This window comes from Zonotrichia albicollis, chromosome 6 (assembly GCF_047830755.1).
Source record: "Zonotrichia albicollis isolate bZonAlb1 chromosome 6, bZonAlb1.hap1, whole genome shotgun sequence".
Lineage (NCBI taxonomy): Eukaryota > Metazoa > Chordata > Aves > Passeriformes > Passerellidae > Zonotrichia > Zonotrichia albicollis.
In genome coordinates, this window is record NC_133824.1 from 104,760 (window position 1) to 123,701 (window position 18,942).

Here is an 18,942-nt window from a genome sequence, read left to right on the forward strand (position 1 = left end):
CACATTACACATTCCAAGTCCCCGGGCCCTCTCCTATCGCACCAGGCTATGCGGCAGGGCAGAGCAGCCCCGGCACAAATGTGTGCTGACACCCGTGACACAGGACAGACAGGACAGGACACACAACGGGGACACAACAGGAACAGAAATCTCTTGGCAAGGAAAATGGCTGCAAGGACTGAGAGCATGCAAAAGGAGATGACTGAGTTCAAACTGACGGTGAGCTGATGAGGCTCAGAGAACACTGCAGGAAGAAGATGCTAACTACTGTTCTTGGAATCAATCATTCAAAGATGGATGCCTAGGAATCCTATGGTCAGAATCCTCTGCCTGCCCTCACATTCTTTCAAGCCCTAATCCACCATAATGGATCCAGGTGGGGCACAGCTGTCCGTACAGCTCAGAACAAGACCTGACAAGACATCTGACTGGATGCTTCCAAAGAGAGAACTTTTGACTGGGGAGCTCAGACAGGTATCAGAATTGCATCTCTGGCCTGGGTGCCAGGCCAAGGAATGCAGAGATCACAGATGCTAACAATGATGCCAAGGTTTCTGACAGGCCCCTCAAAGTGCTAAGGTAAAAGACAGGAGATACACAAACAACACATAATGCACAGCAGACAAGTGACACCAGACACACCGGGACTGCTCTGCCCTGAACACCTCAGCACTGTGATCAAAGGTGAGACTTGGCTTTCATGGGGCCTAAGGGGCCACTTCATGGACACCCCCCCACCGCCAAATTGGACTCAAAAACCCTTCCCAGTAATTCCCAAACCAGCACCCTGCCTTCATCCCCTCTGTGGGTCATAGCCCTCTACTTATCTCTCAGACATCTGGCGATGCCAGTCCGTGCCACGTGCAAAGAAAGGCCACCTCGTCAGCTGGGAAGGTCCTGCTGTCACCGGGCTGGTGTCTCTCAGACAGCTAGATTAAAGAGAACCAAACATCAGTGCCTGATCTTGGCACCCCATCGGCCAAAACCCCACCAGTCTGCTACTCACCCTGCTCCTAGGAAGGCCCGGCACCTGCTAACTCTGACCCTCTGCCATGGATGCAATGCATCTGCACCTGAAAGAAAGTTAGAACATGTGTCAAACACCACCAGGATAACTCACAAGCTGCAAACACCTTAGGTCCATCTAGGAATAGCATCTAGAGCCCAAGTACAGCCCCCATTACAAATTTACACTCCCCAGGGCTTGTCCCATTGCAGCTGGCCGTGCGGCAGGGCAGAACAGCTCCGGCACCCATATGTGTGCAGACACCCGTGACACAGAACGTGACAAACAGGGGGACATCAAACACCACACATCATGCTTGTGGTGAGGGCCTCGAGGGAAGAAGGCAAAAGGGACCCCAAAGACACACTAGGGAACACGGCACACCGGAAACCACGACACAAACCAGAGCTGTTCTGCACTGCCCGCCTGAAAGCTGCCATCAAAAGTAGAGCCTCTCCCTTTAGCTGTCCTAAGAGGCCCTTGGACAAGTTTGCTTTTCCCTCCGCTAATTTTTAAATCTGTCCCAAGAACTCCCAACCTGCTACGTCCCCATCTCCAGGCCGTGGCTCCCAACTTATCTTCTGGATGATCGGTGATGGGAATCCACGTTGCACCTGAAATGAGTCTGCTTCAGAGAGCCTCGTGATGGCCTGTGAGCCTCTCGGTCAGCTACAATAAAGAAAACCAAAACCAAAGAATGAGTCCAGAGTTATGCGGGCCAAATCCCAGCCAGTCAGCTACTTGCCCTCTCCTGAGTGTGCCTGGCTCCCTCAGGCTCCAGCTTCATCCTGATTCCAAGGCTGTGGCCTTTATTAGGGCTGGCACCTGGGTTAGAGAAAGGCAAAGTTAAATGGCATTCCTGTGAGTGCACTGGATGACTCTGTGTGCTCTAAGACATGGGAATGCCTCTGCTAGAAGCCTTGTGGGGGGGGCCCTCAAATAAACAAATAAACACCCTTTCTCACCCTGCTGCCTGCAAACTCCCTCCCAAGAACTCCTAACTGGATACCTGCTCACCCTCCCTCTCCCACTCACAATCCTCAACTCACCTGAAGCCTCAATCTCAAACATCATCCTTGACACTGGGCAGATCCCTCTTGTGACATGATCAAGCTGCTGAAAAAATTCTTCTCCTTGAGAGCTGAGCAATAACAACCACTTCTCTCCACGGCTCACCTTGACTGCTGCTATCCAGATTCACTTCCTAAAAAGAAAGACAAAGAAGTGAGCTCTAACAGAGTCACCATGTACACTTCTGCTCCACAGACAAATGGGGCCTCACCTGCTCGGGGGAATCCCCTCACCCGGGATGGGGCCCTCTGGCCCAGATTTAATTCATCTGAATCTGAAAAAAACGTTAGGACAAGAGTCACACTGTTGCAGGACAACTTAAGAGCTCCAGATGTCCTGTGTCCATCGACAAATCCCATCTGGAGTCCAACTACACCCCACATTACACATTCCAAGTCCCCGGGCCCTCTCCTATCGCACCAGGCTATGCGGCAGGGCAGAGCAGCCCCGGCACAAATGTGTGCTGACACCCGTGACACAGGACAGACAGGACAGGACACACAACGGGGACACAACAGGAACAGAAATCTCTTGGCAAGGAAAATGGCTGCAAGGACTGAGAGCATGCAAAAGGAGATGACTGAGTTCAAACTGACGGTGAGCTGATGAGGCTCAGAGAACACTGCAGGAAGAAGATGCTAACTACTGTTCTTGGAATCAATCATTCAAAGATGGATGCCTAGGAATCCTATGGTCAGAATCCTCTGCCTGCCCTCACATTCTTTCAAGCCCTAATCCACCATAATGGATCCAGGTGGGGCACAGCTGTCCGTACAGCTCAGAACAAGACCTGACAAGACATCTGACTGGATGCTTCCAAAGAGAGAACTTTTGACTGGGGAGCTCAGACAGGTATCAGAATTGCATCTCTGGCCTGGGTGCCAGGCCAAGGAATGCAGAGATCACAGATGCTAACAATGATGCCAAGGTTTCTGACAGGCCCCTCAAAGTGCTAAGGTAAAAGACAGGAGATACACAAACAACACATAATGCACAGCAGACAAGTGACACCAGACACACCGGGACTGCTCTGCCCTGAACACCTCAGCACTGTGATCAAAGGTGAGACTTGGCTTTCATGGGGCCTAAGGGGCCACTTCATGGACACCCCCCCACCGCCAAATTGGACTCAAAAACCCTTCCCAGTAATTCCCAAACCAGCACCCTGCCTTCATCCCCTCTGTGGGTCATAGCCCTCTACTTATCTCTCAGACATCTGGCGATGCCGGTCCGTGCCACGTGCAAAGAAAGGCCACCTCGTCAGCTGGGAAGGTCCTGCTGTCACCGGGCTGGTGTCTCTCAGACAGCTAGATTAAAGAGAACCAAACATCAGTGCCTGATCTTGGCACCCCATCGGCCAAAACCCCACCAGTCTGCTACTCACCGTGCTCCTAGGAAGGCCCGGCACCTGCTAACTCTGACCCTCTGCCATGGATGCAATGCATCTGCACCTGAAAGAAAGTTAGAACATGTGTCAAACACCACCAGGATAACTCACAAGCTGCAAACACCTTAGGTCCATCTAGGAATAGCATCTAGAGCCCAAGTACAGCCCCCATTACAAATTTACACTCCCCAGGGCTTGTCCCATTGCAGCTGGCCGTGCGGCAGGGCAGAACAGCTCCGGCACCCATATGTGTGCAGACACCCGTGACACAGAACGTGACAAACAGGGGGACATCAAACACCACACATCATGCTTGTGGTGAGGGCCTCGAGGGAAGAAGGCAAAAGGGATCCCAAAGACACACTAGGGAACACAGCACACCGGAAACCACGACACAAACCAGAGCTGTTCTGCACTGCCCGCCTGAAAGCTGCCATCAAAAGTAGAGCCTCTCCCTTTAGCTGTCCTAAGAGGCCCTTGGAGAAGTTTGCTTTTCCCTCCGCTAATTTTTAAATCTGTCCCAAGAACTCCCAACCTGCTACACCCCCATCTCCAGGCCGTGGCTCCCAACTTATCTTTTGGATGATCGGCGACGGGAATCCACGTTGCACCTGAAATGAGTCTGCTTCAGAGAGCCTCGTGATGGCCTGTGAGCCTCTCGGTCAGCTACAATAAAGAAAACCAAAACCAAAGAATGAGTCCAGAGTTATGCGGGCCAAATCCCAGCCAGTCAGCTACTTGCCCTCTCCTCAGTGTGCCTGGCTCCCTCAGGCTCCAGCTTCATCCTGATTCCAAGGCTGTGGCCTTTATTAGGGCTGGCACCTGGGTTAGAGAAAGGCAAAGTTAAATGGCATTCCTGTGAGTGCACTGGATGACTCTGTGTGCTCTAAGACATGGGAATGCCTCTGCTAGAAGCCTTGTGGGGGGGGCCCTCAAATAAACAAATAAACACCCTTTCTCACCCTGCTGCCTGCAAACCCCCTCCCAAGAACTCCTAACTGGATACCTGCTCACCCTCCCTCTCCCACTCACAATCCTCAACTCACCTGAAGCCTCAATCTCAAACATCATCCTTGACACTGGGCAGATCCCTCTTGTGACATGATCAAGCTGCTGAAAAAATTCTTCTCCTTGAGAGCTGAGCAATAACAACCACTTCTCTCCACGGCTCACCTTGACTGCTGCTATCCAGATTCACTTCCTAAAAAGAAAGACAAAGAAGTGAGCTCTAACAGAGTCACCATGTACACTTCTGCTCCACAGACAAATGGGGCCTCACCTGCTCGGGGGAATCCCCTCACCCGGGATGGGGCCCTCTGGCCCAGATTTAATTCATCTGAATCTGAAAAAAACGTTAGGACAAGAGTCACACTGTTGCAGGACAACTTAAGAGCTCCAGATGTCCTGTGTCCATCGACAAATCCCATCTGGAGTCCAACTACACCCCACATTACACATTCCAAGTCCCCGGGCCCTCTCCTATCGCACCAGGCTATGCGGCAGGGCAGAGCAGCCCCGGCACAAATGTGTGCTGACACCCGTGACACAGGACAGACAGGACAGGACACACAACGGGGACACAACAGGAACAGAAATCTCTTGGCAAGGAAAATGGCTGCAAGGACTGAGAGCATGCAAAAGGAGATGACTGAGTTCAAACTGACGGTGAGCTGATGAGGCTCAGAGAACACTGCAGGAAGAAGATGCTAACTGAATGATTGATTCCAAGAACAGTAAAGATGGATGCCTAGGAATCCTATGGTCAGAATCCTCTGCCTGCCCTCACATTCTTTCAAGCCCTAATCCACCATAATGGATCCAGGTGGGGCACAGCTGTCTGTACAGCTCAGAACAAGACCTGACAAGACATCTGACTGGATGCTTCCAAAGAGAGAAGAGTCTGATGCCTGCCTGAGCTCCCGAGTCAAAAGTTCTATGGCCTGGGTGCCAGGCCAAGGAATGCAGAGATCACAGATGCTAACAATGATGCCAAGGTTTCTGACAGGCCCCTCAATGTGCTAAGGTAAAAGACAGGAGATACACAAACAACACATAATGCACAGCAGACAAGTGACACCAGACACACCGGGACTGCTCTGCCCTGAACACCTCAGCACTGTGATCAAAGGTGAGACTTGGCTTTCATGGGGCCTAAGGGGCCACTTCATGGACACCCCCCCACCGCCAAATTGGACTCAAAAACCCCTCCCAGTAATTCCCAAACCAGCACCCTGCCTTCATCCCCTCTGTGGGTCATAGCCCTCTACTTATCTCTCAGACATCTGGCGATGCCGGTCCGTGCCAGGTGCAAAGAAAGGCCACCTCGTCAGCTGGGAAGGTCCTGCTGTCACCGGGCTGGTGTCTCTCGGACAGCTAGAGTAAAGAGAACCAAACATCAGTGCCTGATCTTGGCACCCCATCGGCCAAAACCCCACAAGTCTGCTACTCACCCTGCTCCTAGGAAGGCCCGGCACCTGCTAACTCTGACCCTCTGCCATGGATGCAATGCATCTGCACCTGAAAGAAAGTCAGAACATGTGTCAAACACCACCAGGATAACTCACAAGCTGCAAACACCTTAGGTCCATCTAGGAATAGCATCTAGAGCCCAAGTACAGCCCCCATTACAAATTTACACTCCCCAGGGCTTGTCCCATTGCAGCTGGCCATGCGGCAGGGCAGAACAGCTCCGGCACCCATATGTGTGCAGACACCCGTGACACAGAACGTGACAAACAGGGGGACATCAAACACCACACATCATGCTTGTGGTGAGGGCCTCGAGGGAAGAAGGCAAAAGGGACCCCAAAGACACACTAGGGAACACGGCACACCGGAAACCACGACACAAACCAGAGCTGTTCTGCACTGCCCGCCTGAAAGCTGCCATCAAAAGTAGAGCCTCTCCCTTTAGCTGTCCTAAGAGGCCCTTGGAGAAGTTTGCTTTTCCCTCCGCTAATTTTTAAATCTGTCCCAAGAACTCCCAACCTGCTACACCCCCATCTCCAGGCCGTGGCTCCCAACTTATCTTTTGGATGATCGGCGACGGGAATCCACGTTGCACCTGAAATGAGTCTGCTTCAGAGAGCCTCGTGATGGCCTGTGAGCCTCTCGGTCAGCTACAATAAAGAAAACCAAAACCAAAGAATGAGTCCAGAGTTATGCGGGCCAAATCCCAGCCAGTCAGCTACTTGCCCTCTCCTGAGTGTGCCTGGCTCCCTCAGGCTCCAGCTTCATCCTGATTCCAAGGCTGTGGCCTTTATTAGGGCTGGCACCTGGGTTAGAGAAAGGCAAAGTTAAATGGCATTCCTGTGAGTGCACTGGATGACTCTGTGTGCTCTAAGACATGGGAATGCCTCTGCTAGAAGCCTTGTGGGGGGGGCCCTCAAATAAACAAATAAACACCCTTTCTCACCCTGCTGCCTGCAAACCCCCTCCCAAGAACTCCTAACTGGATACCTGCTCACCCTCCCTCTCCCACTCACAATCCTCAACTCACCTGAAGCCTCAATCTCAAACATCATCCTTGACACTGGGCAGATCCCTCTTGTGACATGATCAAGCTGCTGAAAAAATTCTTCTCCTTGAGAGCTGAGCAATAACAACCACTTCTCTCCACGGCTCACCTTGACTGCTGCTATCCAGATTCACTTCCTAAAAAGAAAGACAAAGAAGTGAGCTCTAACAGAGTCACCATGTACACTTCTGCTCCACAGACAAATGGGGCCTCACCTGCTCGGGGGAATCCCCTCACCCGGGATGGGGCCCTCTGGCCCAGATTTAATTCATCTGAATCTGAAAAAAACGTTAGGACAAGAGTCACACTGTTGCAGGACAACTTAAGAGCTCCAGATGTCCTGTGTCCATCGACAAATCCCATCTGGAGTCCAACTACACCCCACATTACACATTCCAAGTCCCCGGGCCCTCTCCTATCGCACCAGGCTATGCGGCAGGGCAGAGCAGCCCCGGCACAAATGTGTGCTGACACCCGTGACACAGGACAGACAGGACAGGACACACAACGGGGACACAACAGGAACAGAAATCTCTTGGCAAGGAAAATGGCTGCAAGGACTGAGAGCATGCAAAAGGAGATGACTGAGTTCAAACTGACGGTGAGCTGATGAGGCTCAGAGAACACTGCAGGAAGAAGATGCTAACTGAATGATTGATTCCAAGAACAGTAAAGATGGATGCCTAGGAATCCTATGGTCAGAATCCTCTGCCTGCCCTCACATTCTTTCAAGCCCTAATCCACCATAATGGATCCAGGTGGGGCACAGCTGTCTGTACAGCTCAGAACAAGACCTGACAAGACATCTGACTGGATGCTTCCAAAGAGAGAAGAGTCTGATGCCTGCCTGAGCTCCCGAGTCAAAAGTTCTATGGCCTGGGTGCCAGGCCAAGGAATGCAGAGATCACAGATGCTAACAATGATGCCAAGGTTTCTGACAGGCCCCTCAATGTGCTAAGGTAAAAGACAGGAGATACACAAACAACACATAATGCACAGCAGACAAGTGACACCAGACACACCGGGACTGCTCTGCCCTGAACACCTCAGCACTGTGATCAAAGGTGAGACTTGGCTTTCATGGGGCCTAAGGGGCCACTTCATGGACACCCCCCCACCGCCAAATTGGACTCAAAAACCCCTCCCAGTAATTCCCAAACCAGCACCCTGCCTTCATCCCCTCTGTGGGTCATAGCCCTCTACTTATCTCTCAGACATCTGGCGATGCCGGTCCGTGCCAGGTGCAAAGAAAGGCCACCTCGTCAGCTGGGAAGGTCCTGCTGTCACCGGGCTGGTGTCTCTCGGACAGCTAGAGTAAAGAGAACCAAACATCAGTGCCTGATCTTGGCACCCCATCGGCCAAAACCCCACAAGTCTGCTACTCACCCTGCTCCTAGGAAGGCCCGGCACCTGCTAACTCTGACCCTCTGCCATGGATGCAATGCATCTGCACCTGAAAGAAAGTCAGAACATGTGTCAAACACCACCAGGATAACTCACAAGCTGCAAACACCTTAGGTCCATCTAGGAATAGCATCTAGAGCCCAAGTACAGCCCCCATTACAAATTTACACTCCCCAGGGCTTGTCCCATTGCAGCTGGCCATGCGGCAGGGCAGAACAGCTCCGGCACCCATATGTGTGCAGACACCCGTGACACAGAACGTGACAAACAGGGGGACATCAAACACCACACATCATGCTTGTGGTGAGGGCCTCGAGGGAAGAAGGCAAAAGGGACCCCAAAGACACACTAGGGAACACGGCACACCGGAAACCACGACACAAACCAGAGCTGTTCTGCACTGCCCGCCTGAAAGCTGCCATCAAAAGTAGAGCCTCTCCCTTTAGCTGTCCTAAGAGGCCCTTGGAGAAGTTTGCTTTTCCCTCCGCTAATTTTTAAATCTGTCCCAAGAACTCCCAACCTGCTACACCCCCATCTCCAGGCCGTGGCTCCCAACTTATCTTTTGGATGATCGGCGACGGGAATCCACGTTGCACCTGAAATGAGTCTGCTTCAGAGAGCCTCGTGATGGCCTGTGAGCCTCTCGGTCAGCTACAATAAAGAAAACCAAAACCAAAGAATGAGTCCAGAGTTATGCGGGCCAAATCCCAGCCAGTCAGCTACTTGCCCTCTCCTCAGTGTGCCTGGCTCCCTCAGGCTCCAGCTTCATCCTGATTCCAAGGCTGTGGCCTTTATTAGGGCTGGCACCTGGGTTAGAGAAAGGCAAAGTTAAATGGCATTCCTGTGAGTGCACTGGATGACTCTGTGTGCTCTAAGACATGGGAATGCCTCTGCTAGAAGCCTTGTGGGGGGGGCCCTCAAATAAACAAATAAACACCCTTTCTCACCCTGCTGCCTGCAAACCCCCTCCCAAGAACTCCTAACTGGATACCTGCTCACCCTCCCTCTCCCACTCACAATCCTCAACTCACCTGAAGCCTCAATCTCAAACATCATCCTTGACACTGGGCAGATCCCTCTTGTGACATGATCAAGCTGCTGAAAAAATTCTTCTCCTTGAGAGCTGAGCAATAACAACCACTTCTCTCCACGGCTCACCTTGACTGCTGCTATCCAGATTCACTTCCTAAAAAGAAAGACAAAGAAGTGAGCTCTAACAGAGTCACCATGTACACTTCTGCTCCACAGACAAATGGGGCCTCACCTGCTCGGGGGAATCCCCTCACCCGGGATGGGGCCCTCTGGCCCAGATTTAATTCATCTGAATCTGAAAAAAACGTTAGGACAAGAGTCACACTGTTGCAGGACAACTTAAGAGCTCCAGATGTCCTGTGTCCATCGACAAATCCCATCTGGAGTCCAACTACACCCCACATTACACATTCCAAGTCCCCGGGCCCTCTCCTATCGCACCAGGCTATGCGGCAGGGCAGAGCAGCCCCGGCACAAATGTGTGCTGACACCCGTGACACAGGACAGACAGGACAGGACACACAACGGGGACACAACAGGAACAGAAATCTCTTGGCAAGGAAAATGGCTGCAAGGACTGAGAGCATGCAAAAGGAGATGACTGAGTTCAAACTGACGGTGAGCTGATGAGGCTCAGAGAACACTGCAGGAAGAAGATGCTAACTGAATGATTGATTCCAAGAACAGTAAAGATGGATGCCTAGGAATCCTATGGTCAGAATCCTCTGCCTGCCCTCACATTCTTTCAAGCCCTAATCCACCATAATGGATCCAGGTGGGGCACAGCTGTCTGTACAGCTCAGAACAAGACCTGACAAGACATCTGACTGGATGCTTCCAAAGAGAGAAGAGTCTGATGCCTGCCTGAGCTCCCGAGTCAAAAGTTCTATGGCCTGGGTGCCAGGCCAAGGAATGCAGAGATCACAGATGCTAACAATGATGCCAAGGTTTCTGACAGGCCCCTCAATGTGCTAAGGTAAAAGACAGGAGATACACAAACAACACATAATGCACAGCAGACAAGTGACACCAGACACACCGGGACTGCTCTGCCCTGAACACCTCAGCACTGTGATCAAAGGTGAGACTTGGCTTTCATGGGGCCTAAGGGGCCACTTCATGGACACCCCCCCACCGCCAAATTGGACTCAAAAACCCCTCCCAGTAATTCCCAAACCAGCACCCTGCCTTCATCCCCTCTGTGGGTCATAGCCCTCTACTTATCTCTCAGACATCTGGCGATGCCGGTCCGTGCCAGGTGCAAAGAAAGGCCACCTCGTCAGCTGGGAAGGTCCTGCTGTCACCGGGCTGGTGTCTCTCGGACAGCTAGAGTAAAGAGAACCAAACATCAGTGCCTGATCTTGGCACCCCATCGGCCAAAACCCCACAAGTCTGCTACTCACCCTGCTCCTAGGAAGGCCCGGCACCTGCTAACTCTGACCCTCTGCCATGGATGCAATGCATCTGCACCTGAAAGAAAGTCAGAACATGTGTCAAACACCACCAGGATAACTCACAAGCTGCAAACACCTTAGGTCCATCTAGGAATAGCATCTAGAGCCCAAGTACAGCCCCCATTACAAATTTACACTCCCCAGGGCTTGTCCCATTGCAGCTGGCCATGCGGCAGGGCAGAACAGCTCCGGCACCCATATGTGTGCAGACACCCGTGACACAGAACGTGACAAACAGGGGGACATCAAACACCACACATCATGCTTGTGGTGAGGGCCTCGAGGGAAGAAGGCAAAAGGGACCCCAAAGACACACTAGGGAACACGGCACACCGGAAACCACGACACAAACCAGAGCTGTTCTGCACTGCCCGCCTGAAAGCTGCCATCAAAAGTAGAGCCTCTCCCTTTAGCTGTCCTAAGAGGCCCTTGGACAAGTTTGCTTTTCCCTCCGCTAATTTTTAAATCTGTCCCAAGAACTCCCAACCTGCTACACCCCCATCTCCAGGCCGTGGCTCCCAACTTATCTTTTGGATGATCGGCGACGGGAATCCACGTTGCACCTGAAATGAGTCTGCTTCAGAGAGCCTCGTGATGGCCTGTGAGCCTCTCGGTCAGCTACAATAAAGAAAACCAAAACCAAAGAATGAGTCCAGAGTTATGTGGGCCAAATCCCAGCCAGTCAGCTACTTGCCCTCTCCTGAGTGTGCCTGGCTCCCTCAGGCTCCAGCTTCATCCTGATTCCAAGGCTGTGGCCTTTATTAGGGCTGGCACCTGGGTTAGAGAAAGGCAAAGTTAAATGGCATTCCTGTGAGTGCACTGGATGACTCTGTGTGCTCTAAGACATGGGAATGCCTCTGCTAGAAGCCTTGTGGGGGGGGCCCTCAAATAAACAAATAAACACCCTTTCTCACCCTGCTGCCTGCAAACCCCCTCCCAAGAACTCCTAACTGGATACCTGCTCACCCTCCCTCTCCCACTCACAATCCTCAACTCACCTGAAGCCTCAATCTCAAACATCATCCTTGACACTGGGCAGATCCCTCTTGTGACATGATCAAGCTGCTGAAAAAATTCTTCTCCTTGAGAGCTGAGCAATAACAACCACTTCTCTCCACGGCTCACCTTGACTGCTGCTATCCAGATTCACTTCCTAAAAAGAAAGACAAAGAAGTGAGCTCTAACAGAGTCACCATGTACACTTCTGCTCCACAGACAAATGGGGCCTCACCTGCTCGGGGGAATCCCCTCACCCGGGATGGGGCCCTCTGGCCCAGATTTAATTCATCTGAATCTGAAAAAAACGTTAGGACAAGAGTCACACTGTTGCAGGACAACTTAAGAGCTCCAGATGTCCTGTGTCCATCGACAAATCCCATCTGGAGTCCAACTACACCCCACATTACACATTCCAAGTCCCCGGGCCCTCTCCTATCGCACCAGGCTATGCGGCAGGGCAGAGCAGCCCCGGCACAAATGTGTGCTGACACCCGTGACACAGGACAGACAGGACAGGACACACAACGGGGACACAACAGGAACAGAAATCTCTTGGCAAGGAAAATGGCTGCAAGGACTGAGAGCATGCAAAAGGAGATGACTGAGTTCAAACTGACGGTGAGCTGATGAGGCTCAGAGAACACTGCAGGAAGAAGATGCTAACTGAATGATTGATTCCAAGAACAGTAAAGATGGATGCCTAGGAATCCTATGGTCAGAATCCTCTGCCTGCCCTCACATTCTTTCAAGCCCTAATCCACCATAATGGATCCAGGTGGGGCACAGCTGTCTGTACAGCTCAGAACAAGACCTGACAAGACATCTGACTGGATGCTTCCAAAGAGAGAAGAGTCTGATGCCTGCCTGAGCTCCCGAGTCAAAAGTTCTATGGCCTGGGTGCCAGGCCAAGGAATGCAGAGATCACAGATGCTAACAATGATGCCAAGGTTTCTGACAGGCCCCTCAATGTGCTAAGGTAAAAGACAGGAGATACACAAACAACACATAATGCACAGCAGACAAGTGACACCAGACACACCGGGACTGCTCTGCCCTGAACACCTCAGCACTGTGATCAAAGGTGAGACTTGGCTTTCATGGGGCCTAAGGGGCCACTTCATGGACACCCCCCCACCGCCAAATTGGACTCAAAAACCCCTCCCAGTAATTCCCAAACCAGCACCCTGCCTTCATCCCCTCTGTGGGTCATAGCCCTCTACTTATCTCTCAGACATCTGGCGATGCCGGTCCGTGCCAGGTGCAAAGAAAGGCCACCTCGTCAGCTGGGAAGGTCCTGCTGTCACCGGGCTGGTGTCTCTCGGACAGCTAGAGTAAAGAGAACCAAACATCAGTGCCTGATCTTGGCACCCCATCGGCCAAAACCCCACAAGTCTGCTACTCACCCTGCTCCTAGGAAGGCCCGGCACCTGCTAACTCTGACCCTCTGCCATGGATGCAATGCATCTGCACCTGAAAGAAAGTCAGAACATGTGTCAAACACCACCAGGATAACTCACAAGCTGCAAACACCTTAGGTCCATCTAGGAATAGCATCTAGAGCCCAAGTACAGCCCCCATTACAAATTTACACTCCCCAGGGCTTGTCCCATTGCAGCTGGCCATGCGGCAGGGCAGAACAGCTCCGGCACCCATATGTGTGCAGACACCCGTGACACAGAACGTGACAAACAGGGGGACATCAAACACCACACATCATGCTTGTGGTGAGGGCCTCGAGGGAAGAAGGCAAAAGGGACCCCAAAGACACACTAGGGAACACGGCACACCGGAAACCACGACACAAACCAGAGCTGTTCTGCACTGCCCGCCTGAAAGCTGCCATCAAAAGTAGAGCCTCTCCCTTTAGCTGTCCTAAGAGGCCCTTGGACAAGTTTGCTTTTCCCTCCGCTAATTTTTAAATCTGTCCCAAGAACTCCCAACCTGCTACGTCCCCATCTCCAGGCCGTGGCTCCCAACTTATCTTTTGGATGATCGGCGACGGGAATCCACGTTGCACCTGAAATGAGTCTGCTTCAGAGAGCCTCGTGATGGCCTGTGAGCCTCTCGGTCAGCTACAATAAAGAAAACCAAAACCAAAGAATGAGTCCAGAGTTATGTGGGCCAAATCCCAGCCAGTCAGCTACTTGCCCTCTCCTGAGTGTGCCTGGCTCCCTCAGGCTCCAGCTTCATCCTGATTCCAAGGCTGTGGCCTTTATTAGGGCTGGCACCTGGGTTAGAGAAAGGCAAAGTTAAATGGCATTCCTGTGAGTGCACTGGATGACTCTGTGTGCTCTAAGACATGGGAATGCCTCTGCTAGAAGCCTTGTGGGGGGGGCCCTCAAATAAACAAATAAACACCCTTTCTCACCCTGCTGCCTGCAAACCCCCTCCCAAGAACTCCTAACTGGATACCTGCTCACCCTCCCTCTCCCACTCACAATCCTCAACTCACCTGAAGCCTCAATCTCAAACATCATCCTTGACACTGGGCAGATCCCTCTTGTGACATGATCAAGCTGCTGAAAAAATTCTTCTCCTTGAGAGCTGAGCAATAACAACCACTTCTCTCCACGGCTCACCTTGACTGCTGCTATCCAGATTCACTTCCTAAAAAGAAAGACAAAGAAGTGAGCTCTAACAGAGTCACCATGTACACTTCTGCTCCACAGACAAATGGGGCCTCACCTGCTCGGGGGAATCCCCTCACCCGGGATGGGGCCCTCTGGCCCAGATTTAATTCATCTGAATCTGAAAAAAACGTTAGGACAAGAGTCACACTGTTGCAGGACAACTTAAGAGCTCCAGATGTCCTGTGTCCATCGACAAATCCCATCTGGAGTCCAACTACACCCCACATTACACATTCCAAGTCCCCGGGCCCTCTCCTATCGCACCAGGCTATGCGGCAGGGCAGAGCAGCCCCGGCACAAATGTGTGCTGACACCCGTGACACAGGACAGACAGGACAGGACACACAACGGGGACACAACAGGAACAGAAATCTCTTGGCAAGGAAAATGGCTGCAAGGACTGAGAGCATGCAAAAGGAGATGACTGAGTTCAAACTGACGGTGAGCTGATGAGGCTCAGAGAACACTGCAGGAAGAAGATGCTAACTACTGTTCTTGGAATCAATCATTCAAAGATGGATGCCTAGGAATCCTATGGTCAGAATCCTCTGCCTGCCCTCACATTCTTTCAAGCCCTAATCCACCATAATGGATCCAGGTGGGGCACAGCTGTCCGTACAGCTCAGAACAAGACCTGACAAGACATCTGACTGGATGCTTCCAAAGAGAGAACTTTTGACTGGGGAGCTCAGACAGGTATCAGAATTGCATCTCTGGCCTGGGTGCCAGGCCAAGGAATGCAGAGATCACAGATGCTAACAATGATGCCAAGGTTTCTGACAGGCCCCTCAATGTGCTAAGGTAAAAGACAGGAGATACACAAACAACACATAATGCACAGCAGACAAGTGACACCAGACACACCGGGACTGCTCTGCCCTGAACACCTCAGCACTGTGATCAAAGGTGAGACTTGGCTTTCATGGGGCCTAAGGGGCCACTTCATGGACACCCCCCCACCGCCAAATTGGACTCAAAAACCCCTCCCAGTAATTCCCAAACCAGCACCCTGCCTTCATCCCCTCTGTGGGTCATAGCCCTCTACTTATCTCTCAGACATCTGGCGATGCCGGTCCGTGCCAGGTGCAAAGAAAGGCCACCTCGTCAGCTGGGAAGGTCCTGCTGTCACCGGGCTGGTGTCTCTCGGACAGCTAGAGTAAAGAGAACCAAACATCAGTGCCTGATCTTGGCACCCCATCGGCCAAAACCCCACCAGTCTGCTACTCACCCTGCTCCTAGGAAGGCCCGGCACCTGCTAACTCTGACCCTCTGCCATGGATGCAATGCATCTGCACCTGAAAGAAAGTCAGAACATGTGTCAAACACCACCAGGATAACTCACAAGCTGCAAACACCTTAGGTCCATCTAGGAATAGCATCTAGAGCCCAAGTACAGCCCCCATTACAAATTTACACTCCCCAGGGCTTGTCCCATTGCAGCTGGCCATGCGGCAGGGCAGAACAGCTCCGGCACCCATATGTGTGCAGACACCCGTGACACAGAACGTGACAAACAGGGGGACATCAAACACCACACATCATGCTTGTGGTGAGGGCCTCGAGGGAAGAAGGCAAAAGGGACCCCAAAGACACACTAGGGAACACGGCACACCGGAAACCACGACACAAACCAGAGCTGTTCTGCACTGCCCGCCTGAAAGCTGCCATCAAAAGTAGAGCCTCTCCCTTTAGCTGTCCTAAGAGGCCCTTGGACAAGTTTGCTTTTCCCTCCGCTAATTTTTAAATCTGTCCCAAGAACTCCCAACCTGCTACGTCCCCATCTCCAGGCCGTGGCTCCCAACTTATCTTTTGGATGATCGGCGACGGGAATCCACGTTGCACCTGAAATGAGTCTGCTTCAGAGAGCCTCGTGATGGCCTGTGAGCCTCTCGGTCAGCTACAATAAAGAAAACCAAAACCAAAGAATGAGTCCAGAGTTATGTGGGCCAAATCCCAGCCAGTCAGCTACTTACCCTCTCCTGAGTGTGCCTGGCTCCCTCAGGCTCCAGCTTCATCCTGATTCCAAGGCTGTGGCCTTTATTAGGGCTGGCACCTGGGTTAGAGAAAGGCAAAGTTAAATGGCATTCCTGTGAGTGCACTGGATGACTCTGTGTGCTCTAAGACATGGGAATGCCTCTGCTAGAAGCCTTGTGGGGGGGGCCCTCAAATAAACAAATAAACACCCTTTCTCACCCTGCTGCCTGCAAACCCCCTCCCAAGAACTCCTAACTGGATACCTGCTCACCCTCCCTCTCCCACTCACAATCCTCAACTCACCTGAAGCCTCAATCTCAAACATCATCTTGGACACTGGGCAGATCCCTCCTGTTACACAATCAATCTGCTGCAAAAAGTGTTGTCCTTGACACAACCTGGAATCTCTGAAAGGCGTGCTCCTCCTAAAAACCATAAAAAACAAACCAAGAACAAAACCAGAAATTACAAAGGTGCTTTAACACCCCTAAACACAAAACCCAAAATTGTGAACCTACATACTCCCTGTATTCCATGCTGTTTTCTTCACAGTCTCTTCCAAGCCTTTGCTGCTTTAGATGCCCAGAAACACCTGCTGGAAACAAGCTGAGATGAGCTGAAAGAGCCTTTTCACTGAAATGAGAGGAGAACTCCTACCCCAGCACATCCCAGAGAGGGAATGAAGCCCCTCAGCCAAGGCTGGGGTTAATATACCCCCGATGGTGCCCGCCTCTCGTTCCCATGGCACCCAGGAAAAGGAAGGGGGCAAATCCTCCCAGGTGTAAAAGCCCTCAGAACAGCTGCAGCTGTTTGGCCACTCAGATTCAAGGGGAGTAAAGGGCTTGTTATAGAAGAAAACTCTTCACAAAAATAACAGTGCTTTCTTTTTTGCAACAGCTACTTGGAGCAGAACAACAGAAAACTGGTAAGACATAAAACTTTGTGGTTAGGTAGCATAGCTAGATAAATTGGGTCATTTGCTGTTAACTTACATAATTATTCTGTATTTAACCAAAGCTATCTAATAAATTCACACCCAAAACTCCAGCAGCCCAACTGGCCCTACCAAATCTGTATGTTTATACATACAGTAAACAATACCAAAATCCCAGTAATACCTATGAGAAGTCTATGAAAGAAACCTATTGAAACCTACCTCAAATACAAACCAACCCATCCAGAAAGTTAGCTTCACTCAAAAAACAATTTACACAGAGTTAATAATACCAAGAAATAAAACAACACACCATATACCACCAATTAATATAATAGTCAAGGAAAAAACCTCCACATTTTAAATTTTTTTTATTTAAAATAACTTCTTTTATTAGCTAGAACAAGAGATTTTGCCAGGACTGTAACAACAACTCCTTCTCCTTCTGAAATGTCCCTTCTCATTCCTAAATTCCTTACAACTTCTGAGTTTAAATCCAAGCCAAAAGCAAAATTCGTGCACTCGTGCGTTCGATGCTCCTGTCAGATTCTCTCTTTCCCTCCACATCTTCTTACACTTTCAGTCTTCATGCTGTCCTGCTGTGATGAGTCTGACAGAAGAACAGGCACATGTTAACAGAGCATTTCCCTCCCCAGAGCCGGTTTCCTCAGCGCATTTCACTCAATCCCAAGCCTGCAATGATGCACGCTCACCTGAAGCAGGGGGAGAAATCTGTAAAGGTCACTAAATACATAAAAGCGCATCCCCATTGTTCCATTACTCAGCAGCCCATCCTGCCAAGGTCAGAGCTCGCTGCCCACCGAGGACACGGCAACCAGCAGGGCCCTTTCTCCCACTCTCCAGCACGGACCTGCGAAGCCACAGAGGAGTTTACAGAGACCGGGAGCCGGCGGGACGGGACGGGCGCCCGGCCCGACCTTCCAAAGCTGGCGGCAGCGACGGCGGCGAGAGCCACGGCCCCGCTCCGCCTCCTGCGCCGCCTGCCCGGGGCCGCCCCGCCGGGATTGTCCGGCCCGCGGTCGCTCCCAGCGCCTGGAGCGTGGCGGGCGCGGGCCCGGGGGCTGCAGCCCTGTTCCGATGCCGCTCGCTCCCGCCCCTCGCACTTCCTTCGCTCGGCAGCCGCGTCCTTCCGCCGCCCCCGGCACCCAGCGGCGAGAGGCAAGGCGCTGGCTCGGGGGGTGCAGTACCGCCCTTTGGACACAGGGGGGCAGACTCACCGGGGTGTGCTATTTTCTCCGCCTTTTTGGCCGCCATTTTGAGAAGGTCAAGCCAGTCCGAGACACCCGCGACACGCCACTCCCAACGTGGCGGCCTCTCGGCTGCCTGCCGGCTCACGGCTGCAGTACCGTGCTCTGCCCACAAGGAGGCAGCACTGCCGCCCGCCCCAGCCGGGGGCGCAGCGCGCCTCGGGGCTGCGGGCAGCGACGGCGGCAAAAAAGAACAGGGGCGACCCCAGACAAAAACTGCTCTGAAATAAATGCCAGAAACCTGCCTCCTATCGAGCAAGAGTCAA

The 18,942-nt window shown here is 52.0% G+C and overlaps 1 long non-coding RNA gene across 3 annotated transcripts; it reads right to left on the reverse strand.

Annotated features, from left to right (window-relative positions):
• Positions 1-1,047: 1,047 nt before the first annotated feature.
• On the reverse strand, positions 1,048-18,756 carry LOC141729306 (uncharacterized). 3 transcript variants are annotated; one of them, XR_012580656.1, is made up of 4 exons: positions 16,997-18,756; positions 16,778-16,899; positions 16,474-16,553; positions 1,048-1,675 (listed from the first exon to the last, which is right to left on the reverse strand). It is a non-coding gene; the product is annotated as an uncharacterized LOC141729306 (long non-coding RNA). The 3 variants fall into 3 exon arrangements; XR_012580654.1 differs by having other exon boundaries at positions 16,778-18,756; XR_012580655.1 differs by lacking the exon at positions 1,048-1,675 and adding an exon at positions 15,735-16,397 and having other exon boundaries at positions 16,778-18,756.
• Between the last annotated feature and the right edge of the window lie 186 nt (positions 18,757-18,942).